General features: G+C 43.9%; 1 long non-coding RNA gene across 2 annotated transcripts; it reads right to left on the reverse strand.

Annotated features, from left to right (window-relative positions):
- On the reverse strand, positions 2146-19303 carry LOC109839722. Of its 2 annotated transcripts, none has more exons than XR_002246715.1 (4): positions 19164-19303; positions 2981-3164; positions 2639-2773; positions 2146-2526 (listed from the first exon to the last, which is right to left on the reverse strand). It is a non-coding gene; the product is annotated as an uncharacterized LOC109839722 (long non-coding RNA). The 2 variants fall into 2 exon arrangements; XR_002246716.1 differs by having other exon boundaries at positions 2146-2547.

The following is a 22005-nucleotide window of genomic DNA, read 5'->3' on the forward strand; positions in this document are numbered from 1 at the left end:
TTAGAAATCTTTATTATTATTATTATTTTTAAAGCGAACCACTTTCAGCTAGCGTTGTTGATGGGCTACGTCTAGATTGAATTTTGAAATAAACGTAAAATGGGTCATTTTTTGTGAATAAATATTTAAGTAGGATTATTTCAAGGATAAATTTTTATTTTAGACCTCTTTAGAAAAATATTTGCAAAAATCAACATATTTCGAAAATGTTCGCCAATTTCAACTCAGTTTTAGCTGGTTGGTTGAAACTGAGTCGAAATTGACAAAAAATGTTTACAAATTTCACGGGATTTGAAATAATCCTACTTAAGAAAGAACCCCCACTATTTTGTTTCTTATTATAGTGCCATAATAGAAGCAAACTTATAATACACCTAATCTTTTTCCACTATCGATAGCTTGAAATACAACCTGAAAATTGTAGAGGAAACAATTATAGTGTCGTCAGATGTATGATATGTTTTATTTTAGACTGCATTCATTTATAAAATATAGTTTTCGCACGATATCGCATCATTAGTCAGGTGCGACTAATTACACGGGAGTGGTAGCGCCGTGTGTTTTGATTTAGCGACTGTGCCAATTGCCAAAGAAAAATTCTGTAAGGACCCAAAATATGAGACCAACAAGGAGGACATGTGAGGTGTCCCCCTCCTATTGCATAATGAGTTGGCCATCATTAATGATGGCCAACTCATTATGGAAGTGGGAAGTTGGGACTGTTCCTGATTTCAAGCATTTGGTGATGTCGGTAATTGGCGGTGAATGGAGAGGCTGAAGACGACGAGAAGGTGTGGGAGCGTGACGTATTTGGCAATGAGACCCAAAATATGGGACCAACAGAGGAGACATGTGAGGTGTCCCCCTCCTATTGCATAATGAGTTGGCCATCATTAATGATGGCCAACTCATTATGCAATAGGAGGGGGACACCTCACATGTCTCCTCTGTTGGTCCCATATTTTGGGTCTCATTGCCAAATACGTCACGCTCCCACACCTTCTCGTCGTCTTCAGCCTCTCCATTCACCGCCAATTACCGACATCACCAAATGCTTGAAATCAGGAACAGTCCCAACTTCCCACTTCCCAAACCTCCAGTATCTCTCCACCATCCAACAGATCTCAAATGACGTTATCAGATTCGAAACCCTAAAATGCCCACCCATCGACTTTATCGGGCTCTGAATCGAACTCCAATTCGCAGGGATCTGAACTTAGCTTACGAATTTGGTTGAGGGATGAGGAAGCCGGCACTCGAACATAGCACATAACCAGTTCAATCAGGAGATTAGATCGTTGTCGAAGAGGAGCAACTGAAAAAAAAAAAAATTAAATCAATTTTGCTAATTAAATAAATTACAAAACTGGTTTATTTTAAATTTTTCTCCAAATAAATGTAAGGAAGAGTAAACCAAATAAAACCAGTTTAACGTTTGTTTTTTAGTCTAGATAGCTTTGGTCCAGTTTTTCTCAAATTGAGTTCTTTCGAAATTGGACCAGGCTTAGATATTTGAACCTGGCCCACTTTTGAGAGATTCCCAGCATATATTAGTCCCTTAAATCTTTCAAATCTTAAAATTAGTCCATCAATCATTGAAATTGGTAGAGTTCACCAACCACATATTGCGTTAACTGTGAAATTATATTTTAGTTTTAAATTATTATGTTTGAAATCGATTTTATGACTCATGAATATCATTTTAAGTTGTAAACGCGCGGAATAAATTAGTGAATTATGACATAACCTATTTTATTTATTTAGACAACCCTTTGTCATGTAATATATACAATTAACGTGGAGCTTTTCTGCTTCTTTCATATCCAAATGAGTTGTTTTAGAGTCAAAGAGGGACAATGGAAAAAGTAGTACACCTGCAAATTAAAGAATTAGAAATTATGTAATCCGTCACGAACATCATCTGAATTCAATTCCATTCTATTAAATACATATCAAGAGAAGAAAATTAAAAGCAGATTTTAGAGTCCGAGGGGCAACGAACATTAGTACATCTGCAAATTAATTAAAAAATTATATAATCCATCAAAAAGTATCATCTAACTTAGATTCCATTCTATTAAATACATTTAGATTCCATTCTATTAAATACATTTAGATTCCATTCTATTAAATACATTTCAAGAGAAGAAAATTAAAAAGCAAATAAAATGTCTTTATTTTCACTCAAACTTTCAAATTTTTACTCAGATAAAAATTGAGATAAAAATTGAGAAGGGGAAAAAAACCCTTTCACAGGTACTCCATGATGCCACAATTCCAAAAGAGGGGAAAAATATCATCAAAGAAGACTAATCTTCTTAATTCAATATCTTCATTCATCTGCTTGCTTTACTTCCTTCCCCTTACTTGCTCTTCTCTTCATATGATAAATAATCCTCACTTTGCGCATAATGATGATGTAGCTTCTCCTCATCTCCTTACCTTCGCCTTTAATGGCTTCAATCTCATGAAACCAAACACCCTTTGCTCCTCATTCTCCTCCTGTAGCCCACGTTTTTGAAAGACCTGATGTAAAATAAATGCATCCTTTGCAATGAAAAGAAAGTTTTAAATTTTCAATCATAAGAGAAGAAAAGGAAAAAAAAAAGAATTGTTTTTAAAGAAAACTCGAGCATACCTATCTCTCTATAGATCGAGTTAACTCCTCACCGACGTTTCGTGTGAAGTAGTAGGAGGCAAGCTCTTCATATCCGCGACTCGGATGGAAATGGAATCTTGTGATGGTTGGAGCTCGGTGGAGATGAGATTGTAGCTGTAAAAGATATTTAAAAAAAAAAGGAGTTAGCCATAATCTAATGTAAAGTATTTTTACTTTTTTGCTAATGTTATAGTTTATTCATGATCAAAAAAAAAAAAATTGAAACTTGCATTAGGTTCATAGTGTCGTCGTTATATGTGAGATAAATAGAAATTTGGTACAATACATGAAAAATGAGTACAAAGAAAAGATTTTAGGTACCTCCAAATTACTCCGAAATCAAGATGGATGTTCCACGAACCATGAGGCAAGCTCTCTAGGAGGCCCGTTTGCTTTTTGGATGGACCAGTTAAACCCTCAATTAGGGCTCCTGGTGTTTCCATGTCACTCAAAATGTGATCTCAACTTGCTCACCACTCTTAATGCTTTCCATTGCAGTAGAACACTAAAAAAAATGTGATAATTGAAGGGTATAATGTATATTTTAGTCTGACAATACTGGGAAAAGTTTCAACAAATGTCACAAATTAAACGTATCTAGACTATAGAAATTATTTTATGATGAAAAAAAAATCAAAGAACTAAAAAAAAAGTGACGGACTTACTTAGATTTTGAAGTGGGAGATCAGAAGAAAAAGAAGAGATGCCTTTTGATGCTTAGACTAATATTAATGGATGAGAGGTATTGATAAAAAAGAAGAGCAGTGTGAAGTAGAGATTTCCCATACAGGGTTTTTCTACATCAATTGCAATAGCAAAGCATCTGATGAGGCACAATATTATTTGGCTAGCATAGAGCTAGTGTTTATATAGTTGAAGGTGAGTGTATATTCATTGAATATAACAAAGCATGGATTTAAATGCATGAACTTAATTTTTTATAAGTGGGAAGAATTAATTTAGTACATTCTCCTTTGATACAATATCAAAATATGAGGGATGAATTTATGCATGCAAGTTATTTCCATTCAATGAAGACGGTTTAAGGTAAAATAATAATAATAATATTAATAATAATTAACATGACTATTATCACATGCCTGGAGGATCTAGAGTTATTTTACTTGCTAATTTGATTGAGTAAAAAACGGCATAAGTCGCAAATTTCACAATTACCCGTTTTCTTAAACTCCTGAAAATACATTAACAGTTCAAACTTACAACAGGATGCAAGGGGTACATTTTCTACTCTTGTAGGTTTGTCATTAGTTTCACAAGTAAATACTTAGATCTTAATTTCATGCAAATGTATTTTCGCTTAAATTCATTTCTAAAATATATTATATTATATCCATTTTTAAAATGTATGTACGATAGAATTTTAAATCTTGATGGTTCTCATTATTTTATATCATCTCAGAGTCTTGCTATTATTATTTTATCATCATAGAATTTGGAATTTTTACTGAAAATTTTAAATTTCTTCTAAGATAAGAATGAGAAGAGTTTTAGAGAAATCGAAAAGGTCACCCAATGAATATTTGCAGGATTGATCTTCATCTATTATATCTGTATATACTACAACCATGGCATAGTGCAAGAAGCAAAAATAGGTCACATGTTTTTACAGCTATACACAAGTCAAAGATTCATACGCTAAGATCATGGAGGAAATCTCTAGCCCTGATTATGTTGTTCTTCTTCACACCCCCTCAAACTGAGCTAGGGTGGAGGCCACAAGCCCAGTTTGACCCGCAAAATTCAAAAATGAAGACTTTGCCAAGGGTTTAGTTAAAGCATTAGCAACTTGGTGATTATAAGGGCACATATCGAGTGACGAGAGAACGAAGAGCCACCTCTTTCCAAAAAAAAAATGATAATCAATTTCTATGTGGTTTGTTTGAGCATGAAGAATAGGATTGACTATGAGATGAAGAGCGGACATATTATCACAAAACAGTGTAGGTGCATTGTCCACTTGAACACCAATGTCTCGCAGAAGGAATGATAGCCAAGTTATTTCTCCTACTACACTGTTTTTTACCTTCTATTTTTACCCAGAGAGACATTTTGTCTTTTAAAAAACAGTAATCTAACCAGCTGGTAACCTTGATCTAAGATGCATAAATAGTTTGTGGTTTGCACTCCCAATATCCAAGCATTAAACCTATGTAGACCTACATCCATGTATAAGCTTAGAGCAACTTTAGGACCTAATTAGCGCTTAAAAATTAAAAATTTATAACAATATCGTTATGTATGACTTTGGAAGTAGACCTAGAATCTCTAAAGTTGTTTACGTACTAATTTGGTTAAATAAGACCTGCTACAAGTCGAAGAATTTAAACTTGGAAGCAAGTAAGAGAATCTGAAGTTGTCCCTTTGAGCTAAATATTGAATTTAGTAATCTCTAGGTTTCAAATTTTGCTCATTGTTTCTTCACCATAGACCAATCCAAAGATTCATGAAGATCCAAACATATCCCCATGGCATTCCTCCCCTTAAAAATAAGTTGATACTCATCATTTCTTCAGTATCTGGTTCCTTCGTCATTTGATAAAATACCATAGCTATGGCCGATAACAACTAGGAATGTAGAAGAATATTGAATATCCACAGACTATGAATATCCACGATTATGGGTATTAAATATTCATATCCAATCAGATATCGATGCATATACATGCATCATTTAATATTGGTTAAATTTTACAAAACCCCCCTGAATTTTGGAGGTGCACGAAGCTACCATCAACTATCAAAATAAGAGGAAACACCCCTTAAATTGTCTTACTAAATCCTCTGATTAACATTGTAGACGGTAAAAAATACCTCTGTGAGCTTGCAAGAAATTCACCTGAGTGATCAACTCGCCTGCACGAGTCAGAATCAACAGGAGATAGCGGAATTTCGCCTTTTACACAACTCGTCTGCCCGAGTCCAAAGACAAATCCGCCTGCAAACCTCAAGGCTGTCAAAACAGCTGGGTATCCGCTACCCCACGTGCCGGGGCAGGCTTTCCCATCCCTCTCGACCTGAGGGGGGAGAGCGCACAGCACTCCAGGACCGTCGAGTAGCCGTTCACAGTACGAGTGATCGGACAGGTGTCAGATCCACCTAAACGTTCATAAATACGGTTCACCTCACCCGTCCAGGTCGAGAGCTGGATCCGCCGGCACTCGGCAAGTTGGCCAGACCCACTCGAGTACTGTACACCTACTTCACCGCCTCTCCTGACCGGAAAGGAGAAGGCACCACGCTCCAAGCACGCTGAACGGCCACACACAGTACGAATGATCAGACAGACGCCAAATCAATCTACGAACTCATAAATGCAGTTCATTAATGCTGGTCAAATCCACTCGAATAGTGGGCTGCGGTTGCCTCACATACAAGGATGGGCATTCCCATTCTATGTGACACGACATAAAGCACAATCTCTCGAATGACTGTTCATAGTACCGAGAGGCGGCAAGACGTCTCTCAACAGGATATGGTCACATCCCATGATTCAAGGAGCGGCCACGCCATCTCTCCGCTATTTAGGAACTTCTTCACCTACGAAGAAGGGGTTTGCAGTTGAGTTCAGTTCAAGTGCAGTCCAGTGAGGCTCAGTTCAACTCAGCTTTTCTTCCAAGTCAAGAAGAAGAGATTCAGCTGTTTAGCTGTGCAAGCGATTCGCTCATAGTTGAACCAGCTGATTGAACCACTAGCTCTCGATCCCCAATACGATCGAAGCCAAGCTGTTTGCATAATCCTTGCATTACAGCACCACTGCCTAGTTCTGAGCTCCGATCGCCAGCGAACTAAGCAGACCCGAACTCCATCGACTCGAGCTTCTACTGCGTACTGAAGCTCTCCAGCAACCTCGATCGAACGGTCCAAGGGAAGCAGACTCGATGCAAGCATCGAGCGAAGCATCCTGTAGCCACCTAAAAGTCCCCACACTAAACAAAGAGGGCATTCCCTCTGCTTCTGTTGTAATTTCGATTCTTTACTTTGTAATAAGCTTTCTTATCAATACAAACGAAACTCTCTGTTTTCGGGAAATCCAAATTTACACCCTACAGAAGATGGCGACCACAGTGAGAGAAGCTGTTTCATCAAACGAAATGGTGGTGGCTCAATTCGATCAAGTTGCTGTTGGGACGACCGTGGAGTCCCTAGAGATTGAGTTTGACCAAGCTAAGTACGAAGAGTACTTGTCTTCTTCCTCCTCTGGTGGCGATGCGTCCCGCAAGCGCCACAGAGTCGTGCGCCAAGGCCGACCTCAAACGGTCAAAGCCTCTGCGCCTAAGGGTTCCCCCCGAGTTTCGTCAGGGGAACCCACTCCCTCACAATCGATCAAGGCCAAGTCAGGGATCGAGAGCAAGGAACAAGGGTCTGCCAAATGGGTCGCCAAGCGGTCCCAGCAGACACCTGCCCCGGAGGAAACGCCGGTTCGTTCCGACACCAACCACACTGCCGCAGCCCGCGGTGATGCTCTCCTCGCTGGAAGAGCTAGCCAACAGTGACGGCAAACACTCGTCAGACAGGAGGCCCAAACCTCCGTTTCCCACAATGGCCTGAATCATTGTACGGGCCCGAGAAACGCTAGACGAGAAGGCAAACTGCCCGACATCGGAAGGCCCTCCAAATCAGGAGCGCCAACCGAGGAAGGCAGGACCACCCGCTCAGGAGGACTTCGCTTCTCAGGTCACATCCCTGATGCGAATAAACCACACCGAGCGAGCGAACCTATCCTAACAGGCGAATCCTCAAAGGCTGGCGAGCCTCGTCATAACTCTTTGGCGGATAAACGTAAAGGCAAGGAAACAGACGGCACCTCGCAAGCCCGCTCGTCCAAACGAAGGGTTGAGACCCGCTTACGTACTGGAGTTCGCCCAAACGCGAAGACTCGCCAGTCAAGGCGAGATCGCCTAACTCCAGCACCAAAACATTCTACTCAACGTGCACCAGAGAGCACATCCAAAGATCTCTCGTGCACTCACCCAAGCAACCCTTCTGAGGCTGGGGGTTGTCGCCAACCACCCACAGGAGACCTCCGGAAATACCTAACTCGCAAACGCACTATACATGAGGCGAATCCTCAGTGCCACTACGAGAGGCTCATCCACACGGTCCTCGCCGACTGCCAATGCGTTGGAACGGCGAAACCTTCGGTGTTTGAGAGACTTTCTCAACAGTCCTCTTGACCAAAGCCTTCCCGTCGAAAGCGTCGTCACCAAAAAGGATGCGCTACCGACGACCTAGAGCTCCCGTCCGCCACAGTTAACATGACGGACAAGGGCAAGACAGTACTCTCCGACTCGCCAGACTCGGACTCCGTCCTGAGACCTAACTCTCGGTTCGCCCAGCGCCAACAAGAGGGTATATACCAGCGTACCCGTAGTCGCAGAGGGGCAAGCATCGGGTTCGATTACTCCACTTTAAACTCTCCTTCCTGCGGCGAAGACGAAGTTCACTCGGCGGCGGCCACGTCCCAAACCTCGCGCTCAAGCCAGGACGCGATGGCAAGGGTACACATGACTGAACTCAACCTTGACCAGACGGTCGCCCAGAAGCTCGAAGAGCAACAGGCGACCATTGATTCCCTAAGGGAGATGATGGAACAACTTCGGAACAAAAAGCAGAAGAAAAAGAGAGCCCAACGTCCCTTACCCCGGCGGACAGGAGATAAGGAGTGGTTACCTCCCCACCGTCCAGCGACTGAGACGGAAGATAATCCGCACTCCGATTACTCTTCCAAAACGTCGCTAGGAACGTCGCGTACTAGGGGTAGCACCCACGACAAGAGGCTCGACGAGTTCCAAAACCAACTCAACGCGCTCAAGATTCAGCAGAACATGAACAAGCTGGGGGTGGTCCGACCCTACCCTGTCGAATGGGATACGGTCCCCTACCCGACGAAGTTCAAGCCAATTAGCTTGGTGCAGTTTAACGGCAAAGGCTCGCCCTCGCAACACATTTACTATTTCATGGCGCAGACCGGATTCCTCACGGGGAACGACGTCATTCTCACTCGACTATTCATAGGCACCCTTAAGGGGGTGGCCTTTGAATGGTTCCGCAAACTAGAACCCGGCTCTTTCCTTTTCTTAGAAGCAACTCTCTTTACCTTCGGTGCCATCAGGGGTACGATGAAGGGAAAATTTGGGTTTCCTCTGGGGGAAGACAATGAAAGAAGTTGTAGATCCTCTTAACAGAGGATAAGGGCGTTAAATACTCTAAGAATCCTAGACGGTTACTCAATACTCGATTGGACTGTTCAAGGCCAAAATAGTTGAAGAGTAAGGCCGAACAAATCGGATCTTACCTGGACGGCCAGGATCTGACGGTTCTTAGACACGATCTTCAACAACGGCCCGAATCGGGCGCGATGGACGAAGAACCCCACTACGCCGCATTCAATGTGAAGCGACGTGCCCACGTCTTCCTGGCTGACGTAAGCATAGACTAATACGTGGCCCACCGAAAGCAGAGCCTACCTGACGGCGAACTCGTCGCTGAGATTCCCGCGGGTCAAAACCAATTGCCCCCTTGGAACTTGAGTCAATTCCAAATCCGCCTGCGAACGAAATCCGCTTGCAGAGGAGACAAGCTTACGGCCGAAATTCGCCGACAGCTGAAAACCACCCCTCACAACTAACACTCTAGCTAACACATGTTAAATGGAGCATGCACAAAAGTAATAGTGACCAAGAACGAAAAGATAATTTCATTCATAAAGAAATCCTATTACAACGGGGAATTAAAGGCGAATTACAAGGCTTTCAACCGCAGTTCTGCCTCACGAATCTCTCCGGCTAGGCGAAGCTCAAGCCTCCTTAGGATCTCTCGACGAAGATCTTCCTCGGTACGCGAGACTAAGTCCTGAACGGTATCCTTGGCCTCCTTGAGAGCTCGATCCTTCTCCTCAACAGAACCGGCAACCAGTTGTCGGCGAGACTCAATGTCCTCCAACTCCTTTGCCGCCTGCTCACGAGCCTTCTCTCGAATGACCAAGGAGGCCTGTGCGTCAGCTATGACACGTTTCAGCTCTTCTATCTCGGAGGATAGGCGAGAAAGGCGGTTATCAGCTGTCTGTTGCTCATGGGCCACTCGTGCATCCTCAGCCTTGGCCTGCTCCAATTCTACGGATAGCTTTGTCTCCAGTGACATAGTCTCATTCAGGCGACGATCGCAGTCTTCCACTGCTGCGCGGACTTCGTCAGAGGCGAGATCAACAATTGCGGAACTCTGCGCACGAAGGGCGAGCAACTTCTGAGCAGCCTCCTCTACTTCCTTCAGACGGGAAAAGTACGGCTTCGCCGCAGTGGCGCTAAGCCTCTTGATTAAGAAGAATACCATGTGATCGAGGTCCTCCTTAAAATCCTCGAAAGGGCAACTCTCCTCCAAGACGAGTTTGATGCAATCAGCCAAGGTCTCTTGGAAGTTAACCAGAGCTCGTGTCGCGCTCCTCTTCCGCAAACGTTCCAAAGGAGAAAGAGCAGCCCCCTCCGCTGAAAACGAAGTTACGATTGAGGTGCTGGTGGTCATGACCGCAGAAACAGCGATTGGTGACGCCAAAGCCGGTATGGCCACCGACGCCATCAGGGTAGCAGCCGTGGCATCACTAGCCACCATAGGCGAGGAAGCAACCACCAACCGAGTGGAAGCCCCTCTCTGAGTTGGAGACCCTGGCGCCAAGAGTTCACCCCCAGTCGGTGCTTTCACAAGAATGGAGGTTTCCTCTTGCTGGCCGGACATGTCCTCAGGAGCCGACGCCTCTTCCTCGCTAGATAGTGCCTCATGAATCGAGACGTCGTCATCCGCCTCTGATTCGCCCATCTCCCCGGCCGAATGGCCCTCCCGAGAAGGAAGATCCTCCTTGCCAGCAGCTTCATGGGAAGGACCGACTGCGGATGCAAAGAGAAGGTTGACAAATGCCCCTTTGGCTCAGAAGGATCAACAACACTAAAACCTATGCTTACCTGAATCTCCAGGCTCTTTTCCGTCTCCGGTCTCCCCCTCTTCGTCAGAAGGAATAGGGATCACACTCTCGGCTGCACATGCGCAAATTAGACACAAGTGTCAGAAGATACAGATCCGGCCTTGTACTCAAGAGTACCAAAAACTATTACCTCCGAGTGCGGGCGTAGGAGTCGTTGAGACCCCCTTCCTCGCAACGGGCCTTCTTAGCCGCTTCCACTCTGGAACCCTCCGCCATCATCTCCCGCTGCCGCTTGGAGAGCAGCGAACTACTCGGAGATAGAAGGGGCATTCCCATCCGCCCCGCTATCGCGCTCCGGGCTCGCTCCAGCCGCTCGCCCGCCCGGGTTAACTCGTCAGATTCTCCCCGCTCACTTTGGGGGTCCAACGGAAGACCAGGAGAGGGAGCTCGGGCCTCAGGCACCTCAGATTCGTCTAGACCCGCGTCGCCGCCCTCAGCGTCCTCAGCTGGGTCCTCCAAAAACCACTCCTTAGCAGTTTGGCGACCCCTCCGTCTCGAAGAACGAAGAGGCCTTCTGGAAAGACCCCCCTGCTCCGCCAAGCACGAGCTTTGGAACCAGAAACCTTCGGGGTTAGCACTGGCACCCCGATACCACCGACAGTACAGGAGGGTGTGATGCAAGTCGCGATCCTTCGCAGGTAATTCAAAATGGGCCTGGGTGCCGCCAGCATAGGTCCAGAACCATCCCCGAGCTCCGTCCACTAGCCCTCCTTCAAAGTGTAGGTGAGGGTTAACATTGCCCACATACAGTTGGTCATACCCAAACTGGCGGGCAAACCTGCAAGGAATATACGGCTCGAGGTAGCACACCGAACCTGTGCGTAGGATGTGATACCCCGGCCGAATATTCACCAACCAGCGAAAGACGCCGCACGAGAGAACTGTGTGCTGATCCGCCGTCGGCGCATCTCTAAGAGACTCCCCGTATCCTCCTCCGCTGAAGTAGGGGAAGAAGCGACGAAAATTATAGTGGACAAAATGGGAGAGCGTCTTCCGCGCATCGGGAATGTCTCTACACTTCCAAGAGCACCTCTCCAAACGCTCAAGGAACGGAACAGACATGTCTTCTTGAAGAGCCGCAGGGACACTCATCAAACATTCACAATGATACACGAACCATGCCATCAAATATTTGTATGGCAGCCCCACCCTAGGATTGGGGGTCCTGACGACCTCTCCGTCCCCCTCATCGACAATCGATACACGACAGAATTGGGTCGTCAGGGTGCGAAGCCCCCGATGAATACACGCTATCGTCGCCGATACCAAGGAATAGGATTTCCCGTGGGCTAAGCAAACCGCGGGGTACACGACTTCCACGGGAAGAGCCTCAAAAGAGTGAGTGGGAACTACGCACCTCTTTAGCCACAACATAAGGTACCCCGCAAACAGAGCCTTTCCAGATATAGGAGACTTGGCCTGGTGGTGAAACGAGTGGAAAACCGTCCCAGACTTGAACCCGCCCTCGTCATGATCGAGGACTACGGTGGCTTCCCCTTCGGCCATCCTCCTCTCCACTTCAGCCTGGTCACATCCGCTCAACGGCAGAGCAGGCCTCCCCTTAACATCATTCTCGGGGAATAGATAATCGGCCCAATTCTTGTGGCTGATCCCCGGGGCCCTTTTCTTCTTACCTTTGTGATCAACCGCCCCTAAGGTATTGGGGCATATGTGATAGTGACAGAGCAACTCCCACAAGGTCTCGACCACCAAAGGGGAGCGGTCAGAAAGCTGGTCGATCTCATCTTGACCTGGGACGTACTCCTCATACGGAAAGTCCCCTAACGGCAGTCCCGACACATCGTACATCTCATGAAGGGCTATGCTAAGCTCACCATTGGAGGTAAAAAATGTGCCACTATCCGCACAATACAGCTCCAAAATACTGTCGAACTGGGACGCATTAATCTTCAGACCATGCCGAGTGGCCTGAATGGCCGAATACAGCTCTGAGTTCGTAAGGTCAGAGTTCTCGGCCAAAATATAGTCGGTGATCTTCGACCACCAAGTCTTGCTACCGGGCGCAGAGTAGATCCACCCCGGAACTCTAAAGTCCTTTGGAGGAAATTTCCCGCCAGCTTGGAAGAAGCGATGGCGGAAAGTCTCCGTGACCGCCCTCGTCTTCAAGGTAGGCCCGGACGCAGGCCAGTCACCCGTTTGCAAGAGCTTTCCACCCCGTACCCAGCTGTAGAGCCTGTGAAGACGCCGCAAGTCACCCCGTCTTGAGTCGGGGTCAAATCCCAATTCATCGTCCTCGGGACCGCCAAGGAACGCAGCTCGACGATAGAGAACCCCCTCGGCATGTGGGGAAGGTAGTAATGGACCCCGTCCATTTCACGAAGCCACCTGCTCTCCTTGATCAGCAGGGCGGAAGGATCGGTCGCGGCATCGCCGAACAAGAACTGGGGTTTGTGTAACTCTGTCCTGGCCTTGTCTGTCAACACCGCGTCGGTAGTCAACTCGCACAGCGTTAAGTGGTGCCCATCAGTGACTCTCCTTATCAAGTCATCCGGCTTATCAGCAGAGAACACAGACACCGGATTCAAAGAGGGAAATCGCGGAGGCGCCGTATAGCCTGTGCCTCCGGTAAGACCGATGGCCACGCCCTTCTCGTCAGAAAAGGCCACTGCAAGAAAGAACCAAAAAGTCAGGACGGGATCCGCCCTAAGGATAAATCCGCCAATCAAGTAAAGACGGGCGAATTCGCCTGTCAGAAGGCAAAGCCCGCTTAACGAGAACAAAGTCTGCCTAATGAAAACAATAACCCCTTACCGGAGAAAAAGTCGAACTCGCCTAACAAAAAACGAGTTCGCCTTCACCCAATAAGGGTCAATCTCGCCTGTGAAGGCAGAAATCGTCCTCTATGAGCAAATACAAAATCCGCCCAAAGAGGGGCAGACTTTGCCCTAAATCGGGGAAGTTACCAAAGATGATCGAAACTAGGGAGGACAGGCAATGCTGATTCCTCCCAACCCGACGTCTGTAACCTACGCAAAGTAGTCAGACTAACCTCTCGACTTACCCAAGTGCGTATCAGGTATGCTGACGGGTGCGCCGGCGGCGAGGCGGTCGAAATAACGTCCGGGACCTCCTCCTTTTGCAACACACCTCTTAGATTTCGGCGACATTGAGGGGATTAAGCGGGAACTCTCTCTCGTTAGAAAATTTTCAAGATTCTTGAGCACGGTAACCCTCAAAGGAAGAGGACAACCTTTTTAAAGGCGAAGTTGCTAACATGGCCACGATCGTCCTCAAAAAGCGAAGCACCGGCGGACAAGAGACGTAACCACGACCGAAATCAACGGCCCAGATTGCCCCCGATATTTCGAAGTGCCACGTCAAGACGAGAAACGGGCCGATCGAAAACCCGGGACCCGAGTCGAAATTGACGATTGTACCCAACGACCAGGTTCGAAAACTACGGCCACGATCCAGACGAGGCGCACGAGGCTCACGTCATAGCGCGACGTGACGGAACCACGCCGTCTTAGCTGGGAAGCACGAAGCCCACCAGCGGACGCGTGGCTCAACAGAAATCCCCCGCGAAAACTCAACTTCGCCTGAACGGCTCATTCGCCCTTAGAGACAAACGACAAATAACACGACTCGCCCCAAACTTGAAACCGCCTACGAGATGACCTCGCTAAAACCCACGCCTCGAATGGCTGAGGTTTAGAGTAGAAATCTTAGCATCAAGTCTAAGAGAAACTACTCGACAACTCATCATACTGAGGGGTATAGTATGGCTAGCCCAATTCAAACGGTAATCGGTAAAGGCATATCAAACCCGTTGATAGCTGAGGGTTTGCTAAAAATCCTAAATGAAACCAAATGTACTTGTCTCGCCAAAAAAGACTTCTTTATTCAAAGTATTCCAGACCACACGCAAGCCGGTTTAGGTCTGAAAACTTTGAAGGGGGTCTTATAGACGGTAAAAAATACCTCTGTGAGCTTGCAAGAAATTCACCTGAGTGATCAACTCGCCTGCACGAGTCAGAATCAACAGGAGATAACGGAATTTCGCCTTTTACACAACTCGCCTACCCGAGTCCAAAGACGAATCCGCCCGCAAACCTCAAGGCTGTCAAAACAGCTGGGTATCCGCTACCCCGCGTGCCGGGGCAGGCTTTCCCATCCCTCTCGACCTGAGGGGGGAGAGCGCACAGCACTCTAGGACCGTCGAGTAGCCGTTCATAGTACGAGTGATCGGACAGGTGTCAGATCCACCTGAACGTTCATAAATGCGGTTCACCTCACATGTCCAGGTCGAGAGCTGGATCCGCCGGCACTCGGCAAGTTGGCCAGACCCACTCGAGTACTGTACACCTACTTCACCGCCTCTCCTGACCGGAAAGGAGAAGGCACCACGCTCCAAGCATGCTGAACGGCCACACACAGTACGAATGATCGGACAGACGCCAGATCAATCTACGAACTCATAAATGCAGTTCATTAATGTTGGTCAAATCCACTCGAATAGTGGGCTGCGGTTGCCTCACATACAAGGATGGGCCTTCCCATTCTATGTGACACGACATAAAGCACAATATCTCGAATGACTGTTTATAGTACCGAGAGGCGGCAAGACGTCTCTCAACAGGATATGGTCACATCACATGATTCAAGGAGCGGCCACGCCATCTCTCCGCTATTTAGGAACTTCTTCACCTACGAAGAAGGGGTTCGCAGTTGAGTTCAGTTCAAGTGCAGTCCAGTGAGGTTCAGTTCAGCTCAGCTTTTCTTTCAAGTCAAGAAGAAGAGATTCAGCTGTTTAGCTGTGCAAGCGATTCGCTCATAGTTGAACCAGCTGATTGAACCACTAGCTCTCGATCCCCAATACGATCGAAGCCAAGCTGTTTGCATAATCCTTGCATTACAGCGCCACTGCCTAGTTCTGAGCTCCGATCGCCGGCGAACTAAGCAGACCCGAACTCCATCGACTCGAGCTTCTACTGCGTACTGAAGCTCTCCAGCAACCTCGATCGAACGGTCCAAGGAAAGCAGACTCGACGCAAGCATCGAGCGAAGCATCCTATACCCACCTAAAAGTCCCCACACTAAACAAAGAGGGCATTCCCTCTGCTTCTGTTGTAATTTCGATTCTTTAGTTTGTAATAAGCTTTCTTATCAATACAAACGAAACTCCCTGTTTTCGGGAAATCCAAATTTACACCCTACAAACATTATTAACTCCAATCGGTTACGTGATTAGCATGTAATCCAAAATGGACAAAAATGCCCCAAGATCCGAATTAAATCATGACCCTGTCCATTTTTATGATTTTCACATTGCAAAGGGAAATTACCACAAATAACAACTTAATTGACCAATTTCATCTATGGTTTTAATTTACCTAACAAATAACAGAAACTCAATTTTACATAGAATGTAGCTAGCTATTGAAGTGTTAAGTAACCAAACTTTAATATCATCCCATGCTGACATATATCAAGATATTAACATCAAAATAGAAATGATTAGATATTAGTCAAAATAGCATTCGTATTTAGTTTTAATATTAGTCACATCCCCCACTCGACCCATACCTTCGCCTTTTCTCCCTAGCTTACAACAGCAAAGCCTTTATCCCGATTTTTGGGATCTGCTACATGAATCCTACATCCATACAATTCTTAATTGGATCATCTACTCCACTAACTACAATCATATCCTTCTTACATTGCTTCCAACCAAATCCTTATAGGTCTACCTCTAGACCTCTTCGCCCCTATTATTATAATATTATAATTTCTCCTAAATGGTGTATTAAGAGGTCTCTGTTGCAAATGACCAAACAATCTCAATTGATTCTCTCTAAGTTCAACCTCAATAGTTCATACAAGTACACTCATTTCTTATCATATATTTTGTGTATACTCACAAGGCCATTGTAGAATTCTCACCGCCTGCTACACTCATTCATTCACGTGCTTTTCAACGCCTTGTGTTGTCTAGATTGAATCAATAAATCCTTGACTTGTATTTGCCACAAACCAAAGTTAATCCTCCCATCAAACTTCTCAACATCAAATTTCATCGCCGATATTTTTGCCTTTGCTAGACCAAGGAACCGGGCTCTAATACCACTAAAGGCACGAAGAAGAGAAAAGAAGAGAGAGTGTGTGTGTGAGCTTGTGAGTTTAGAGAGAAAAACTGAGATTTTTCTCTTCTCGGTTAGAGCTTATTTCTCAGGTCTAATACGAGATTTGTAGTGTATCTATCTTTAGGTAGCAGGAAACACTTGGGATCTTATATTGAGGCTTTCTTCTACTGGCTTCGGGTTTTTTCTTTGTGAGTGTGAGTGGTAAAAGTCTATGTAATTATACCAATTTATTACATAGTGGATTTGTCTAAGAGCCCGTGGTTTTTTCTTCGATTTTGGAGTTTCCACGTAAATCCTTGTGTCGTGATTGTTTATTTTTCCCAAACTATTTTTGTTTTGGTTGACATATTTCCTCAAGGTTGATCCGGGGTTTAACGTGAAACTTTCTGAATCTCGTTTCGTTTTGAGATCCTGATCATTTTGGTCCCAACAAGTGGTATCAAAGCCCGGTTCCTTGGTCTAGCAAAGGTAAAAATATCGATGAAATTTGATGTTGAGAAGTTTGATGGGAAGATCAACTTTGGTTTGTGACAAATACAAGTCAAGGATTTGTTGATTCAATCTGGACAACAGAAGGCGTTGAAATGAAAGGCAAACCGACCCCGGTTTCAGTTACAGATTCTGGAGAATCTAAGTCTATCAGCGATTGGGAGGAGCTAGATTTGAAAGCTGCTAGCACAATAAGGTTATGTTTGGCAAAGAATATTCTTGCAAACATGCAAGGAGTTTCTCGTCAAGGACCTTTGGGAAAAGCTTGAACAAATGTATCAAGCAAAGAGTCTTTCAAATCGGTTGTACCTGAAGGAGCAGTTCCATACACTGCACATGGAGGAGGGTACAAGAATCTCAGACCATCTGAGTGTTCTAAATGGCATCATTTCAGACTTAGAGGCAATTGGAGTTGATATTTCTGATAAGGATAAGGTATTGCGTCTTATATGGTCTCTTTTGGGTTCCTATGAGCACATGAATCCTATCTTGATGTACGAAAAAGAAACGGTGATATTTTCCGAGGTCACCAGTAAACTCATGTCTGAAGAAAGAAGGCTTGGCAGTGATAAAATCGTTTCATCTATGAACAATGCACTCGTGGTCAATGGAGTAAAGAAAAAGAACTCTGGAAAATGAGTTTGTTGGGTATGTGGGCAATCTAGGCATATCAAGAAAAATTGTCCAAAAATGGAGTTGGTTCGACACGTGGCTCCAACTCCGAAGCAAACTCTGTGACAGAGAGTGAAGATGTCCTCTAATGAGGAAATGCGCATCCACATGGCATGTCCGCTAGATGCCATGAAAGAGGATGTGTTAGTGTTAGCGGGTCCACAGGCTTACACACGGGTACTAATTTCACAGTTTGTACAAGGTGTGTGGTGGAATGATGTCAATGGCTGAAGAACTCCTGGGGAAAGCGAAACAGGTGGAGTTGCACTATAATTATCTGCAAGTTAATTGACATGTGTTGAAGTAAAATTTGGTATACTCATTATGGTGGAGTATGGTTCTCGGTTTAGAGGATGTGGCACTTGTTAAACAAATAATAATTTTGACTTCTAGGTGGAGATTTGTTAGGATTAGAAGTCAAATTTGGTTAACCATCCAAATCAAAGAAAAAACATATCTTTGTAGGTGGCGGATGTCTTTTGACAATTTGTCATAGGCTAGACACTTTAGGTGAAGCATTATTTTGTGAACATTTAATATGTCTTGTTTTTCACATTGTAAGGAGCATAAAATGTTGTCTATATATTGAGGTTATTCTTCCTCAAGAAAGAGAAAAGAAGAGAGAGAGAGAGAGAGAGAGAGAGAGAGAGAGAGAGAGAGAGAGAGAGAGAGAGAGAGTGTGTGAGTTGAGAGAGAAAAACTGAGATTTTTCTCTTCTCGGTTAGAGCTTATTTCTCAGGTCTAATACGAGATTTGTAGTGTGTCTATCTTTGGGTAGCGGGAAACACTTGAGATCTTGTATTGGGGATTTCTTCTACTGGCTTCGGGTTTTTTCTTTATGAGTGTGAATGGTGAAAGTCTATGTAATTGTACCAATTTATTACATTGTGGATTTGTCTGAGAGCCCGTGGTTTTTTCTCCGGTTTTGGAGTTTCCACATTAATCCTTGTGTCGTGATTGTTTATTTTTCCCAAACTATTTCTGTTTTGGTTGACATTTTTCCTCAAGGTTGATCTGGGGTTTAACGTGAAACCTTCGGAATCTCGTTTCGCTTTGAGATCCTGATCGTTTTGGTCCCAACAAGACATTTAGATCCATAAAGCCTCATTGGTCTTATAATTGTATTTAAATTGTCCTATACACATGAAAGGAGACGATGATGATACAAAAAAACCCAGAAGAAATAAATAAAAACAAACAAAACATGCCATTGAATTTATTTACTTTGTGCTCCACTTTTTCTTACCTCTCTCAAAATCTCAAACAGAGAGGGCCATCTCGGCCCAATTAGGCCCACTTAGGGATCCAGGAACCCTCCTTCCTCAAGCAAAACCCTAACACAACTGTGCTCCCAATGCTCTTCCCTCCCTCACCGCTGTCTGCCACCTCTAGGGCTTTGTCACCATAACCGCCATGGATGCGCTAGCGCCTTGAACCGCGCGCCGCTTATTCATTAGTTCAGGGAACGAGAGATGTTGTTGGGGATCGAAGGGGTTTTTTCAGGTTTCAGGTTTAGTTGTTGGGTTATTCGGACATAACTCCCTCTCGTATTCAATAATTTCATTCTGCTACCTCTAATACTTGAAATTCTAGTTAGTCCCCCAAATCCAAAGCGCTCTTGCAATTTGCCTCGATGACCAAAATACCTATCAAGTATCAACTAATGTTTTTTTTCTGAACAGGAGGGTTTTTGTGGGAAACATAAATTTTGAGTAATGTTTCGATCATTAAGGGACCAAATTGTAAGAACCCTTGAGATTGATATGACATAAAAGAAGATTTGAGAGACGAGTATCTAAACCACCCCTTACTTTATATATTTAGTCCCTCAAATTATCGAAATTAACATTAGGTACCTAGCCAGATACGTTGCATTTGCTTAATTATAAATTCATACATCTGCAATCGATTTCCATGGTCTATATAAACAATATTAAGTTTCCAAATGTGCAGTAAACATCTGTACATTATAATTTGAAATATTTTATTTTGTTTAGACAAATCATGTATCTACTTCTCGATTATCCAAATGAGTAATTTTAGATCCAGATGATAATGAACAAAATAGTAAGATTTTTTTTTTAACCAACAACATTGTAAAGTTAGTAACATCTTGAAATTAAAGATTTAAAAGAACAAATTGAAAATTGCATAACGTGTCAAGAATATCGTCTAACTTAGATTCCACTCTACTAAAAAAACATTTCAAGAGAAGAAAACTAAAAAAAAAAAGATAAAATATCTTTATTTTTACTCATCCTTACAAATCTTTACTCAAAAGGAAAAAAGAAAAAGAAACACTCTTACACAGGTACTCCAGGATACAAAATGGCAAACCAAAGAAAAATATCATAAAAAAGACTAATTTTCTTACTTCAATATCTTAATTTATTTCCCTACTTTGCTTCCTTCTCCTTATTTGCTCACTTAATTAATTACTCTTCTCTTTAGATGATAGATAATCCTTAATTACTCTAATCCACAATCATGTTGTTCTTGCTTCTCCTCATCTCCTTTTTCTTCATCTTCAATAGTTTCGGTCACATTAAGCCAATGCCCTTTCCTCCCCCATTCTTCGCTTCTAGCCCGCTCTTTTGAATGACCCGATGTACAATATGTGCATTCTATGCAATAAAAAGAAAGAATTTAAATTTCAGCATTTCCCCGTCGATAAAAGAAGAAAACAAGAAATATTTTTCAGCCGATTTTAGCATATTTGATTTATTGTACCATGCCTACTCATCGACATTTAGTGTGAGGTAGCATGAGAAGCTGATCTTCACCTCCTCAGGTTGGATGGAATCGGAATCCCGAGGTGGTTCAGTCTTGGTGAGGCACAAGATTATTTGGTTAACATATTGCTAGTGTTTATATAGTTGAAGGTGAGCTTATATTCATTAAATATTACGGAGCATGGATTCAAATGCATGAACTCAACTTTTATAATTTGAAAGAATTGATTCAATACGTTCTCTTTAAATATATATAATAAAAATGTGTGAGGCATGAATTTCTGATTGTAATTTATTCCATTCAATGAATGATAATTTTTTGATGGATATGCCTTTCTAGATTCATTCTAGCTCCGAGAAAACTACATCCCTGTTTTGTATAAGATATGATTTCTCTATATTCATCCTCATATGTTAGATGCATGTATATTAATATTTTTGTGGACTACCAACAAATAAACAGGATATAGCTTATAGATTTACATGTATATTGGAGGATAATTTAAAATACTAGGATTCAAATGCAGATGTAAGGATATTTGTGCTGACGGTATCGTTATAACTATGTCAACATAATTAAGTGGATTTAAAATTGATATTCATGATCCATTGATATTCTAACCTTTTTTTTTTTTTTTGACAACTCAGGCCGGGATCGAATCCAAGACCGTAAGACCCATATTTGAGCCTCCCGGACCATCAGGGTCACCTATGGTTGGTTTCAATATTATAACGTTAAGCTTGTAGCATGTCAAAAGCATTGGTGAACTATGATTTGAACAATTTTATTATATTTTTGACTAGTCATATGCATCATATGGCTTGTACATGATCAGCTTCTCTATATCTCTCAATTCCATGAAGGAATTTCAGCATCAGCAGCAGAATCAGGAAAATCAGGCGGCGGTCGACCGGTCCGGTCCTTCGTCGTTCCATTGGAGATTCCCTCGAATATCGAGACCCTCTGCGGAGCGGTCTTGGGGCAGCTACATATTGATAATACTGCCCTGATAGATTTGGTACACGGACAGTGAGATTCCGTTTCCCGGGTACTTTTCTTTTGAGATTCATTCGCACCCCCAGCCTGATAGTACAACTCATCGACGCTGCGGTCGGAGTAACCTATCGGCTGCTCACATGGGTTCTCAGGTATAACGCGTTCGTCTGTCCGACGCGTTTTCCTCTGAGTAAACATTGCCTTGTTGGCATCTGCAAGAGCCACACGTTTGGAATCACACCTTTGTGAGGGTGAAACCTTAACGGGCTCCTGATTTTCTGCACGCATCGCCAAGCGGGCCGTTGCAGCAATCAATTTGCTAGGAGGTCGTGTACGACCCCCAGTCCGGATGTTGGCTC

The sequence above is a fragment of the Asparagus officinalis genome, chromosome 4, assembly GCF_001876935.1.
Source record: "Asparagus officinalis chromosome 4, Aspof.V1, whole genome shotgun sequence".
In the NCBI taxonomy this organism is placed as follows: Eukaryota; Viridiplantae; Streptophyta; class Magnoliopsida; order Asparagales; family Asparagaceae; genus Asparagus; species Asparagus officinalis.